Source organism: Garra rufa, unplaced genomic scaffold, assembly GCF_049309525.1.
Source record: "Garra rufa unplaced genomic scaffold, GarRuf1.0 hap1_unplaced_001, whole genome shotgun sequence".
NCBI lineage: Eukaryota > Metazoa > Chordata > Actinopteri > Cypriniformes > Cyprinidae > Garra > Garra rufa.
The window spans coordinates 25,383,636-25,398,853 of NW_027394276.1; positions in this window are offsets into that span (position 1 = coordinate 25,383,636).

The window sequence follows — 15,218 nt, forward strand, 5'->3', positions numbered from 1 at the left end:
AACGCCGTTTTCTGACATTTCAGGCTCTAACTTCAAAAATCATGCAAAACACTTCTAACACCTTCAGATATGTTTCTCTGTGTTGCAAAATAGGTTTTATTCATGCACAGACTGCAATTTTAATTTTTGGCCGAGTTTCAGCTTGCATTACCAGAACCAAGTTTGTTATGTGCTGAAACGCTGTTTTCTGACATTTCAGGCTCTAACTTCAAAAATCATGCAAAACACTTCTAACACCTTCAGATATGTTTCTCTGTGTTGCAAAATAGGTTTTATTCATGCACAGACTGCAATTTTAATTTTGGACCGAGTTTCAGCTTGCATTGCCAGAACCAAGTTTGTTATGTGCTGAAACGCCGTTTTCTGACATTTCAGGCTCTAACTTCAAAAATCATGCAAAACACTTCTAACACCTTCAGATATGTTTCTCTGTGTTGAAAAATAGGTTTTATTCATGCACAGACTGCAATTTTAATTTTGGGCCGAGTTTCAGCTTGCATTGCCTGAACCAAGTTTTTTATGTGCTGAAAAGCCTTTTTCTGACATTTCAGGCTCTAACTTCAAAAATCATGCAAAACACTTCTAACACCTTCAGATTTGTTTCTCTGTGTTGCAAAATAGGTTTTATTCATGCACAGACTGCAATTTTAATTTTGGACCGAGTTTCAGCTTGCATTGCCAGAACCAAGTTTGTTATGTGCTGAAACGCCGTTTTCTGACATTTCAGGCTCTAACTTCAAAAATCATGCAAAACACTTCTAACACCTTCAGATATGTTTCTCTGTGTTGAAAAATAGGTTTTATTCATGCACAGACTGCAATTTTAATTTTGGGCCGAGTTTCAGCTTGCATTGCCAGAACCAAGTTTGTTAAGTGCTGAAACGCCGTTTTCTGACATTTCAGGCTCTAACTTCAAAAATCATGCAAAACACTTCTAACACCTTCAGATATGTTTCTCTGTGTTGCAAAATAGGTTTTATTCATGCACAGACTGCAATTTTAATTTTGGGCCGAGTTTCAGCTTGCATTGCCTGAACCAAGTTTGTTATGTGCTGAAACGGCGTTTTCTGACATTTCAGGCTCTAACTTCAAAAATCATGCAAAACACTTCTAACACCTTCAGATATGTTTCTCTGTGTTGCAAAATAGGTTTTATTCATGCACAGACTGCAATTTTAATTTTGGGCCGAGTTTCAGCTTGCATTGCCTGAACCAAGTCTGTTATGTGCTGAAACGCTGTTTTCTGACATTTCAGTCTCTAACTTCAAAAATCATGCAAAACACTTCTAACACCTTCAGATATGTTTCTCTGTGTTGCAAAATAGGTTTTATTCATGCACAGACTGCAATTTTAATTTTTGGCCGAGTTTCAGCTTGCATTGCCAGAACCAAGTTTGTTAATTGCTGAAACGCCGTTTTCTGACATTTCAGGCTCTAACTTCAAAAATCATGCAAAACACTTCTAACACCTTCAGATATGTTTCTCTGTGTTGAAAAATAGGTTTTATTCAAGCACAGACTGCAATTTTAATTTTGGGCCGAGTTTCAGCTTGCATTGCCTGAACCAAGTTTGTTATGTGCTGAAACGGCGTTTTCTGACATTTCAGGCTCTAACTTCAAAAATCATGCAAAACACTTCTAACACCTTCAGATATGTTTCTCTGTGTTGCAAAATAGGTTTTATTCATGCACAGACTGCAATTTTAATTTTTGGCCGAGTTTCAGCTTGCATTACCAGAACCAAGTTTGTTAAGTGCTGAAACGCCGTTTTCAGACATTTCAGGCTCTAACTTCAAAAATCATGCAAAACACTTCTAACACCTTCAGATATGTTTCTCTGTGTTGCAAAATAGGTTTTATTATTGCACAGACTGCAATTTTAATTTTTGGCCGAGTTTCAGCTTGCATTGCCTGAACCAAGTTTGTTATGTGCTGAAACGCCGTTTTCTGACATTTCAGGCTCTAACTTCAAAAATCATGCAAAACACTTCTAACACCTTCAGATATGTTTCTCTGTGTTGAAAAATAGGTTTTATTCATGCACAGACTGCAATTTTAATTTTGGGCCGAGTTTCAGCTTGCATTGCCTGAACCAAGTTTGTTATGTGCTGAAACGCCGTTTTCTGACATTTCAGGCTCTAACTTCAAAAATCATGCAAAACACTTCTAACACCTTCAGATATGTTTCTCTGTGTTGCAAAATAGGTTTTATTATTGCACAGACTGCAATTTTAATTTTTGGCCGAGTTTCAGCTTGCATTGCCTGAACCAAGTTTGTTATGTGCTAAAACACCGTTTTCTGACATTTCAGGCTCTAACTTCAAAAATCATGCAAAACACTTCTAACACCTTCAGATATGTTTCTCTGTGTTGCAAAATAGGTTTTATTCATGCACAGACTGCAATTTTAATTTTGGGCCGAGTTTCAGCTTGCATTGCCTGAACCAAGTTTGTTATGTGCTGAAACGGCGTTTTCTGACATTTCAGGCTCTAACTTCAAAAATCATGCAAAACACTTCTAACACCTTCAGATATGTTTCTCTGTGTTGCAAAATAGGTTTTATTAATGCACAGACTGCAATTTTAATTTTTGGCCGAGTTTCAGCTTGCATTACCAGAACCAAGTTTTTTATGTGCTAAAACACCGTTTTCTGACATTTCAGGCTCTGACTTCAAAAATCATGCAAAACACTTCTAACACCTTCAGATATGTTTCTCTGTGTTGCAAAATAGGTTTTATTCATGCACAGACTGCAATTTTAATTTTTGGCCGAGTTTCAGCTTGCATTGCCTGAACCGAGTTTGTTATGTGCTGAAACGCCGTTTTCTGACATTTCAGGCTCTAACTTCAAAAATCATGCAAAACACTTCTAACACCTTCAGATATGTTACTCTGTGTTGCAAAATAGGATTTATTCATGCACAGACTGCAATTTTAATTTTTGGCCGAGTTTCAGCTTGCATTGCCTGAACCGAGTTTGTTATGTGCTGAAACGCCGTTTTCTGACATTTCAGGCTCTAACTTCAAAAATCATGCAAAACACTTCTAACACCTTCAGATATGTTTCTCTGTGTTGCAAAATAGGTTTTATTCATGCACAGACTGCAATTTTAATTTTTGGCCGAGTTTCAGCTTGCATTGCCTGAACCAAGTCTGTTATGTGCTGAAACGCTGTTTTCTGACATTTCAGTCTCTAACTTCAAAAATCATGCAAAACACTTCTAACACCTTCAGATATGTTTCTCTGTGTTGCAAAATAGGTTTTATTAATGCACAGACTGCAATTTAAATTTTTGGCCGAGTTTCAGCTTGCATTGCCTGAACCAAGTTTGTTATGTGCTGAAACGGCGTTTTCTGACATTTCAGGCTCTAACTTCAAAAATCATGCAAAACACTTCTAACACCTTCAGATATGTTTCTCTGTGTTGAAAAATAGGTTTTATTAATGCACAGACTGCAATTTTAATTTTTGGCCGAGTTTCAGCTTGCATTACCAGAACCAAGTTTTTTATGTGCTAAAACACCGTTTTCTGACATTTCAGGCTCTGACTTCAAAAATCATGCAAAACACTTCTAACACCTTCAGATATGTTTCTCTGTGTTGCAAAATAGGTTTTATTCATGCACAGACTGCAATTTTAATTTTTGGCCGAGTTTCAGCTTGCATTGCCTGAACCGAGTTTGTTATGTGCTGAAACGCCGTTTTCTGACATTTCAGGCTCTAACTTCAAAAATCATGCAAAACACTTCTAACACCTTCAGATATGTTTCTCTGTGTTGCAAAATAGGTTTTATTCATGCACAGACTGCAATTTTAATTTTTGGCCGAGTTTCAGCTTGCATTACCAGAACCAAGTTTGTTATGTGCTGAAACGCTGTTTTCTGACATTTCAGGCTCTAACTTCAAAAATCATGCAAAACACTTCTAACACCTTCAGATATGTTTCTCTGTGTTGCAAAATAGGTTTTATTCATGCACAGACTGCAATTTTAATTTTTGGCCGAGTTTCAGCTTGCATTACCAGAACCAAGTTTGTTATGTGCTGAAACGCTGTTTTCTGACATTTCAGGCTCTAACTTCAAAAATCATGCAAAACACTTCTAAAACCTTCAGATATGTTTCTCTGTGTTGCAAAATAGGTTTTATTCATGCACAGACTGCAATTTTAATTTTGGGCCGAGTTTCAGCTTGCATTGCCTGAACCAAGTTTGTTATGTGCTGAAACGGCGTTTTCTGACATTTCAGGCTCTAACTTCAAAAATCATGCAAAACACTTCTAACACCTTCAGATATGTTTCTCTGTGTTGCAAAATAGGTTTTATTAATGCACAGACTGCAATTTTAATTTTTGGCCGAGTTTCAGCTTGCATTACCAGAACCAAGTTTTTTATGTGCTAAAACACCGTTTTCTGACATTTCAGGCTCTGACTTCAAAAATCATGCAAAACACTTCTAACACCTTCAGATATGTTTCTCTGTGTTGAAAAATAGGTTTTATTCATGCACAGACTGCAATTTTAATTTTTGGCCGAGTTTCAGCTTGCATTGCCTGAACCGAGTTTGTTATGTGCTGAAACGCCGTTTTCTGACATTTCAGGCTCTAACTTCAAAAATCATGCAAAACACTTCTAACACCTTCAGATATGTTTCTCTGTGTTGCAAAATAGGTTTTATTCATGCACAGACTGCAATTTTAATTTTTGGCCGAGTTTCAGCTTGCATTACCAGAACCAAGTTTGTTATGTGCTGAAACGCTGTTTTCTGACATTTCAGGCTCTAACTTCAAAAATCATGCAAAACACTTCTAACACCTTCAGATATGTTTCTCTGTGTTGCAAAATAGGTTTTATTCATGCACAGACTGCAATTTTAATTTTGGACCGAGTTTCAGCTTGCATTGCCAGAACCAAGTTTGTTATGTGCTGAAACGCCGTTTTCTGACATTTCAGGCTCTAACTTCAAAAATCATGCAAAACACTTCTAACACCTTCAGATATGTTTCTCTGTGTTGAAAAATAGGTTTTATTCATGCACAGACTGCAATTTTAATTTTGGGCCGAGTTTCAGCTTGCATTGCCTGAACCAAGTTTTTTATGTGCTGAAAAGCCTTTTTCTGACATTTCAGGCTCTAACTTCAAAAATCATGCAAAACACTTCTAACACCTTCAGATTTGTTTCTCTGTGTTGCAAAATAGGTTTTATTCATGCACAGACTGCAATTTTAATTTTGGACCGAGTTTCAGCTTGCATTGCCAGAACCAAGTTTGTTATGTGCTGAAACGCCGTTTTCTGACATTTCAGGCTCTAACTTCAAAAATCATGCAAAACACTTCTAACACCTTCAGATATGTTTCTCTGTGTTGAAAAATAGGTTTTATTCATGCACAGACTGCAATTTTAATTTTGGGCCGAGTTTCAGCTTGCATTGCCAGAACCAAGTTTGTTAAGTGCTGAAACGCCGTTTTCTGACATTTCAGGCTCTAACTTCAAAAATCATGCAAAACACTTCTAACACCTTCAGATATGTTTCTCTGTGTTGCAAAATAGGTTTTATTCATGCACAGACTGCAATTTTAATTTTGGGCCGAGTTTCAGCTTGCATTGCCTGAACCAAGTTTGTTATGTGCTGAAACGGCGTTTTCTGACATTTCAGGCTCTAACTTCAAAAATCATGCAAAACACTTCTAACACCTTCAGATATGTTTCTCTGTGTTGCAAAATAGGTTTTATTCATGCACAGACTGCAATTTTAATTTTGGGCCGAGTTTCAGCTTGCATTGCCTGAACCAAGTCTGTTATGTGCTGAAACGCTGTTTTCTGACATTTCAGTCTCTAACTTCAAAAATCATGCAAAACACTTCTAACACCTTCAGATATGTTTCTCTGTGTTGCAAAATAGGTTTTATTCATGCACAGACTGCAATTTTAATTTTTGGCCGAGTTTCAGCTTGCATTGCCAGAACCAAGTTTGTTAATTGCTGAAACGCCGTTTTCTGACATTTCAGGCTCTAACTTCAAAAATCATGCAAAACACTTCTAACACCTTCAGATATGTTTCTCTGTGTTGAAAAATAGGTTTTATTCAAGCACAGACTGCAATTTTAATTTTGGGCCGAGTTTCAGCTTGCATTGCCTGAACCAAGTTTGTTATGTGCTGAAACGGCGTTTTCTGACATTTCAGGCTCTAACTTCAAAAATCATGCAAAACACTTCTAACACCTTCAGATATGTTTCTCTGTGTTGCAAAATAGGTTTTATTCATGCACAGACTGCAATTTTAATTTTTGGCCGAGTTTCAGCTTGCATTACCAGAACCAAGTTTGTTAAGTGCTGAAACGCCGTTTTCAGACATTTCAGGCTCTAACTTCAAAAATCATGCAAAACACTTCTAACACCTTCAGATATGTTTCTCTGTGTTGCAAAATAGGTTTTATTATTGCACAGACTGCAATTTTAATTTTTGGCCGAGTTTCAGCTTGCATTGCCTGAACCAAGTTTGTTATGTGCTGAAACGCCGTTTTCTGACATTTCAGGCTCTAACTTCAAAAATCATGCAAAACACTTCTAACACCTTCAGATATGTTTCTCTGTGTTGAAAAATAGGTTTTATTCATGCACAGACTGCAATTTTAATTTTGGGCCGAGTTTCAGCTTGCATTGCCTGAACCAAGTTTGTTATGTGCTGAAACGCCGTTTTCTGACATTTCAGGCTCTAACTTCAAAAATCATGCAAAACACTTCTAACACCTTCAGATATGTTTCTCTGTGTTGCAAAATAGGTTTTATTATTGCACAGACTGCAATTTTAATTTTTGGCCGAGTTTCAGCTTGCATTGCCTGAACCAAGTTTGTTATGTGCTAAAACACCGTTTTCTGACATTTCAGGCTCTAACTTCAAAAATCATGCAAAACACTTCTAACACCTTCAGATATGTTTCTCTGTGTTGCAAAATAGGTTTTATTCATGCACAGACTGCAATTTTAATTTTGGGCCGAGTTTCAGCTTGCATTGCCTGAACCAAGTTTGTTATGTGCTGAAACGGCGTTTTCTGACATTTCAGGCTCTAACTTCAAAAATCATGCAAAACACTTCTAACACCTTCAGATATGTTTCTCTGTGTTGCAAAATAGGTTTTATTAATGCACAGACTGCAATTTTAATTTTTGGCCGAGTTTCAGCTTGCATTACCAGAACCAAGTTTTTTATGTGCTAAAACACCGTTTTCTGACATTTCAGGCTCTGACTTCAAAAATCATGCAAAACACTTCTAACACCTTCAGATATGTTTCTCTGTGTTGCAAAATAGGTTTTATTCATGCACAGACTGCAATTTTAATTTTTGGCCGAGTTTCAGCTTGCATTGCCTGAACCGAGTTTGTTATGTGCTGAAACGCCGTTTTCTGACATTTCAGGCTCTAACTTCAAAAATCATGCAAAACACTTCTAACACCTTCAGATATGTTACTCTGTGTTGCAAAATAGGATTTATTCATGCACAGACTGCAATTTTAATTTTTGGCCGAGTTTCAGCTTGCATTGCCTGAACCGAGTTTGTTATGTGCTGAAACGCCGTTTTCTGACATTTCAGGCTCTAACTTCAAAAATCATGCAAAACACTTCTAACACCTTCAGATATGTTTCTCTGTGTTGCAAAATAGGTTTTATTCATGCACAGACTGCAATTTTAATTTTTGGCCGAGTTTCAGCTTGCATTGCCTGAACCAAGTCTGTTATGTGCTGAAACGCTGTTTTCTGACATTTCAGTCTCTAACTTCAAAAATCATGCAAAACACTTCTAACACCTTCAGATATGTTTCTCTGTGTTGCAAAATAGGTTTTATTAATGCACAGACTGCAATTTAAATTTTTGGCCGAGTTTCAGCTTGCATTGCCTGAACCAAGTTTGTTATGTGCTGAAACGGCGTTTTCTGACATTTCAGGCTCTAACTTCAAAAATCATGCAAAACACTTCTAACACCTTCAGATATGTTTCTCTGTGTTGAAAAATAGGTTTTATTAATGCACAGACTGCAATTTTAATTTTTGGCCGAGTTTCAGCTTGCATTACCAGAACCAAGTTTTTTATGTGCTAAAACACCGTTTTCTGACATTTCAGGCTCTGACTTCAAAAATCATGCAAAACACTTCTAACACCTTCAGATATGTTTCTCTGTGTTGCAAAATAGGTTTTATTCATGCACAGACTGCAATTTTAATTTTTGGCCGAGTTTCAGCTTGCATTGCCTGAACCGAGTTTGTTATGTGCTGAAACGCCGTTTTCTGACATTTCAGGCTCTAACTTCAAAAATCATGCAAAACACTTCTAACACCTTCAGATATGTTTCTCTGTGTTGCAAAATAGGTTTTATTCATGCACAGACTGCAATTTTAATTTTTGGCCGAGTTTCAGCTTGCATTACCAGAACCAAGTTTGTTATGTGCTGAAACGCTGTTTTCTGACATTTCAGGCTCTAACTTCAAAAATCATGCAAAACACTTCTAACACCTTCAGATATGTTTCTCTGTGTTGCAAAATAGGTTTTATTCATGCACAGACTGCAATTTTAATTTTTGGCCGAGTTTCAGCTTGCATTACCAGAACCAAGTTTGTTATGTGCTGAAACGCTGTTTTCTGACATTTCAGGCTCTAACTTCAAAAATCATGCAAAACACTTCTAAAACCTTCAGATATGTTTCTCTGTGTTGCAAAATAGGTTTTATTCATGCACAGACTGCAATTTTAATTTTGGGCCGAGTTTCAGCTTGCATTGCCAGAACCAAGTTTGTTATGTGCTGAAAAGCCTTTTTCTGACATTTCAGGCTCTAACTTCAAAAATCATGCAAAACACTTCTAACACCTTCAGATTTATTTCTCTGTGTTGCAAAATAGGTTTTATTCATGCACAGACTGCAATTTTAATTTTGGACCGAGTTTCAGCTTGCATTGCCAGAACCAAGTTTGTTATGTGCTGAAACGCCGTTTTCTGACATTTCAGGCTCTAACTTCAAAAATCATGCAAAACACTTCTAACACCTTCAGATATGTTTCTCTGTGTTGAAAAATAGGTTTTATTCATGCACAGACTGCAATTTTAATTTTGGGCCGAGTTTCAGCTTGCATTGCCTGAACCAAGTTTGTTATGTGCTGAAACGGCGTTTTCTGACATTTCAGGCTCTAACTTGAAAAATCATGCAAAACACTTCTAACACCTTCAGATATGTTTCTCTGTGTTGCAAAATAGGTTTTATTCATGCACAGACTGCAATTTTAATTTTGGGCCGAGTTTCAGCTTGCATTGCCTGAACCAAGTCTGTTATGTGCTGAAACGCTGTTTTCTGACATTTCAGGCTCTAACTTCAAAAATCATGCAAAACACTTCTAACACCTTCAGATATGTTTCTCTGTGTTGCAAAATAGGTTTTATTCATGCACAGACTGCAATTTTAATTTTGGGCCGAGTTTCAGCTTGCATTGCCTGAACCAAGTTTGTTATGTGCTGAAACTGCGTTTTCTGACATTTCAGGCTCTAACTTCAAAAATCATGCAAAACACTTCTAACACCTTCAGATATGTTTCTCTGTGTTGCAAAATAGGTTTTATTCATGCACAGACTGCAATTTTAATTTTTGGCCGAGTTTCAGCTTGCATTGCCAGAACCAAGTTTGTTAAGTGCTGAAACGCCGTTTTCTGACATTTCAGGCTCTAACTTCAAAAATCATGCAAAACACTTCTAACACCTTCAGATATGTTTCTCTGTGTTGCAAAATAGGTTTTATTCATGCACAGACTGCAATTTTAATTTTGGGCCGAGTTTCAGCTTGCATTGCCTGAACCAAGTTTGTTAAGTGCTGAAACGCCGTTTTCTGACATTTCAGGCTCTAACTTCAAAAATCATGCAAAACACTTCTAACACCTTCAGATATGTTTCTCTGTGTTGCAAAATAGGTTTTATTCATGCACAGACTGCAATTTTAATTTTGGGCCGAGTTTCAGCTTGCATTGCCTGAACCAAGTTTGTTATGTGCTGAAACGGCGTTTTCTGACATTTCAGGCTCTAACTTCAAAAATCATGCAAAACACTTCTAACACCTTCAGATATGTTTCTCTGTGTTGCAAAATAGGTTTTATTAATGCACAGACTGCAATTTTAATTTTTGGCCGAGTTTCAGCTTGCATTACCAGAACCAAGTTTTTTATGTGCTAAAACACCGTTTTCTGACATTTCAGGCTCTGACTTCAAAAATCATGCAAAACACTTCTAACACCTTCAGATATGTTTCTCTGTGTTGAAAAATAGGTTTTATTCATGCACAGACTGCAATTTTAATTTTTGGCCGAGTTTCAGCTTGCATTGCCTGAACCGAGTTTGTTATGTGCTGAAACGCCGTTTTCTGACATTTCAGGCTCTAACTTCAAAAATCATGCAAAACACTTCTAACACCTTCAGATATGTTTCTCTGTGTTGCAAAATAGGTTTTATTCATGCACAGACTGCAATTTTAATTTTTGGCCGAGTTTCAGCTTGCATTACCAGAACCAAGTTTGTTATGTGCTGAAACGCTGTTTTCTGACATTTCAGGCTCTAACTTCAAAAATCATGCAAAACACTTCTAACACCTTCAGATATGTTTCTCTGTGTTGCAAAATAGGTTTTATTCATGCACAGACTGCAATTTTAATTTTGGACCGAGTTTCAGCTTGCATTGCCAGAACCAAGTTTGTTATGTGCTGAAACGCCGTTTTCTGACATTTCAGGCTCTAACTTCAAAAATCATGCAAAACACTTCTAACACCTTCAGATATGTTTCTCTGTGTTGAAAAATAGGTTTTATTCATGCACAGACTGCAATTTTAATTTTGGGCCGAGTTTCAGCTTGCATTGCCTGAACCAAGTTTTTTATGTGCTGAAAAGCCTTTTTCTGACATTTCAGGCTCTAACTTCAAAAATCATGCAAAACACTTCTAACACCTTCAGATTTGTTTCTCTGTGTTGCAAAATAGGTTTTATTCATGCACAGACTGCAATTTTAATTTTGGACCGAGTTTCAGCTTGCATTGCCAGAACCAAGTTTGTTATGTGCTGAAACGCCGTTTTCTGACATTTCAGGCTCTAACTTCAAAAATCATGCAAAACACTTCTAACACCTTCAGATATGTTTCTCTGTGTTGAAAAATAGGTTTTATTCATGCACAGACTGCAATTTTAATTTTGGGCCGAGTTTCAGCTTGCATTGCCTGAACCAAGTTTGTTATGTGCTGAAACGCCGTTTTCTGACATTTCAGGCTCTAACTTCAAAAATCATGCAAAACACTTCTAAAACCTTCAGATATGTTTCTCTGTGTTGCAAAATAGGTTTTATTCATGCACAGACTGCAATTTTAATTTTGGGCCGAGTTTCAGCTTGCATTGCCAGAACCAAGTTTGTTATGTGCTGAAAAGCCTTTTTCTGACATTTCAGGCTCTAACTTCAAAAATCATGCAAAACACTTCTAACACCTTCAAATTTGTTTCTCTGTGTTGCAAAATAGGTTTTATTCATGCACAGACTGCAATTTTAATTTTGGACCGAGTTTCAGCTTGCATTGCCAGAACCAAGTTTGTTATGTGCTGAAACGCCGTTTTCTGACATTTCAGGCTCTAACTTCAAAAATCATGCAAAACACTTCTAACACCTTCAGATATGTTTCTCTGTGTTGCAAAATAGGTTTTATTATTGCACAGACTGCAATTTTAATTTTTGGCCGAGTTTCAGCTTGCATTGCTTGAACCAAGTTTGTTATGTGCTGAAACGCCGTTTTCTGACATTTCAGGCTCTAACTTCAAAAATCATGCAAAACACTTCTAACACCTTCAGATATGTTTCTCTGTGTTGAAAAATAGGTTTTATTCATGCACAGACTGCAATTTTAATTTTGGGCCGAGTTTCAGCTTGCATTGCCTGAACCAAGTTTGTTATGTGCTGAAACGCCGTTTTCTGACATTTCAGGCTCTAACTTCAAAAATCATGCAAAACACTTCTAACACCTTCAGATATGTTTCTCTGTGTTGCAAAATAGGTTTTATTATTGCACAGACTGCAATTTTAATTTTTGGCCGAGTTTCAGCTTGCATTGCCTGAACCAAGTTTGTTATGTGCTAAAACACCGTTTTCTGACATTTCAGGCTCTAACTTCAAAAATCATGCAAAACACTTCTAACACCTTCAGATATGTTTCTCTGTGTTGCAAAATAGGTTTTATTCATGCAGAGACTGCAATTTTAATTTTGGGCCGAGTTTCAGCTTGCATTGCCTGAACCAAGTTTGTTATGTGCTGAAACGGCGTTTTCTGACATTTCAGGCTCTAACTTCAAAAATCATGCAAAACACTTCTAACACCTTCAGATATGTTTCTCTGTGTTGCAAAATAGGTTTTATTAATGCACAGACTGCAATTTTAATTTTTGGCCGAGTTTCAGCTTGCATTACCAGAACCAAGTTTTTTATGTGCTAAAACACCGTTTTCTGACATTTCAGGCTCTGACTTCAAAAATCATGCAAAACACTTCTAACACCTTCAGATATGTTTCTCTGTGTTGCAAAATAGGTTTTATTCATGCACAGACTGCAATTTTAATTTTTGGCCGAGTTTCAGCTTGCATTGCCTGAACCGAGTTTGTTATGTGCTGAAACGCCGTTTTCTGACATTTCAGGCTCTAACTTCAAAAATCATGCAAAACACTTCTAACACCTTCAGATATGTTACTCTGTGTTGCAAAATAGGTTTTATTCATGCACAGACTGCAATTTTAATTTTTGGCCGAGTTTCAGCTTGCATTGCCTGAACCGAGTTTGTTATGTGCTGAAACGCCGTTTTCTGACATTTCAGGCTCTAACTTCAAAAATCATGCAAAACACTTCTAACACCTTCAGATATGTTTCTCTGTGTTGCAAAATAGGTTTTATTCATGCACAGACTGCAATTTTAATTTTTGGCCGAGTTTCAGCTTGCATTGCCTGAACCGAGTTTGTTATGTGCTGATACGCCGTTTTCTGACATTTCAGGCTCTAACTTCAAAAATCATGCAAAACACTTCTAACACCTTCAGATATGTTTCTCTGTGTTGCAAAATAGGTTTTATTCATGCACAGACTGCAATTTTAATTTTTGGCCGAGTTTCAGCTTGCATTGCCTGAACCGAGTTTGTTATGTGCTGAAACGCCGTTTTCTGACATTTCAGGCTCTAACTTCAAAAATCATGCAAAACACTTCTAACACCTTCAGATATGTTTCTCTGTGTTGAAAAATAGGTTTTATTCATGCACAGACTGCAATTTTAATTTTGGGCCGAGTTTCAGCTTGCATTGCCTGAACCAAGTTTGTTATGTGCTGAAACGGCGTTTTCTGACATTTCAGGCTCTAACTTGAAAAATCATGCAAAACACTTCTAACACCTTCAGATATGTTTCTCTGTGTTGCAAAATAGGTTTTATTCATGCACAGACTGCAATTTTAATTTTTGGCCGAGTTTCAGCTTGCATTACCAGAACCAAGTTTGTTATGTGCTGAAACGCTGTTTTCTGACATTTCAGGCTCTAACTTCAAAAATCATGCAAAACACTTCTAAAACCTTCAGATATGTTTCTCTGTGTTGCAAAATAGGTTTTATTCATGCACAGACTGCAATTTTAATTTTGGGCCGAGTTTCAGCTTGCATTGCCAGAACCAAGTTTGTTATGTGCTGAAAAGCCTTTTTCTGACATTTCAGGCTCTAACTTCAAAAATCATGCAAAACACTTCTAACACCTTCAGATTTGTTTCTCTGTGTTGCAAAATAGGTTTTATTCATGCACAGACTGCAATTTTAATTTTGGACCGAGTTTCAACTTGCATTGCCAGAACCAAGTTTGTTATGTGCTGAAACGCCGTTTTCTGACATTTCAGGCTCTAACTTCAAAAATCATGCAAAACACTTCTAACACCTTCAGATATGTTTCTCTGTGTTGAAAAATAGGTTTTATTCATGCACAGACTGCAATTTTAATTTTGGGCCGAGTTTCAGCTTGCATTGCCTGAACCAAGTTTGTTATGTGCTGAAACGGCGTTTTCTGACATTTCAGGCTCTAACTTCAAAAATCATGCAAAACACTTCTAACACCTTCAGATATGTTTCTCTGTGTTGCAAAATAGGTTTTATACATGCACAGACTGCAATTTTAATTTTTGGCCGAGTTTCAGCTTGCATTGCCAGAACCAAGTTTGTTATGTGCTGAAACGCCGTTTTCTGACATTTCAGGCTCTAACTTCAAAAATCATGCAAAACACTTCTAACACCTTCAGATATGTTTCTCTGTGTTGCAAAATAGGTTTTATTCATGCACAGACTGCAATTTTAATTTTTGGCCGAGTTTCAGCTTGCATTGCCAGAACCAAGTTTGTTAATTGCTGAAACGCCGTTTTCTGACATTTCAGGCTCTAACTTCAAAAATCATGCAAACACTTCTAACACCTTCAGATATGTTTCTCTGTGTTGAAAAATAGGTTTTATTCAAGCACAGACTGCAATTTTAATTTTGGGCCGAGTTTCAGCTTGCATTGCCTGAACCAAGTTTGTTATGTGCTGAAACGGCGTTTTCTGACATTTCAGGCTCTAACTTCAAAAATCATGCAAAACACTTCTAACACCTTCAGATATGTTTCTCTGTGTTGCAAAATAGGTTTTATTCATGCACAGACTGCAATTTTAATTTTTGGCCGAGTTTCAGCTTGCATTACCAGAACCAAGTTTGTTAAGTGCTGAAACGCCGTTTTCAGACATTTCAGGCTCTAACTTCAAAAATCATGCAAAACACTTCTAACACCTTCAGATATGTTTCTCTGTGTTGCAAAATAGGTTTTATTATTGCACAGACTGCAATTTTTAATTTTTGGCCGAGTTTCAGCTTGCATTGCCTGAACCAAGTTTGTTATGTGCTGAAACGCCGTTTTCTGACATTTCAGGCTCTAACTTCAAAAATCATGCAAAACACTTCTAACACCTTCAGATATGTTTCTCTGTGTTGAAAAATAGGTTTTATTCATGCACAGACTGCAATTTTAATTTTGGGCCGAGTTTCAGCTTGCATTGCCTGAACCAAGTTTGTTATGTGCTGAAACGCCGTTTTCTGACATTTCAGGCTCTAACTTCAAAAATCATGCAAAACACTTCTAACACCTTCAGATATGTTTCTCTGTG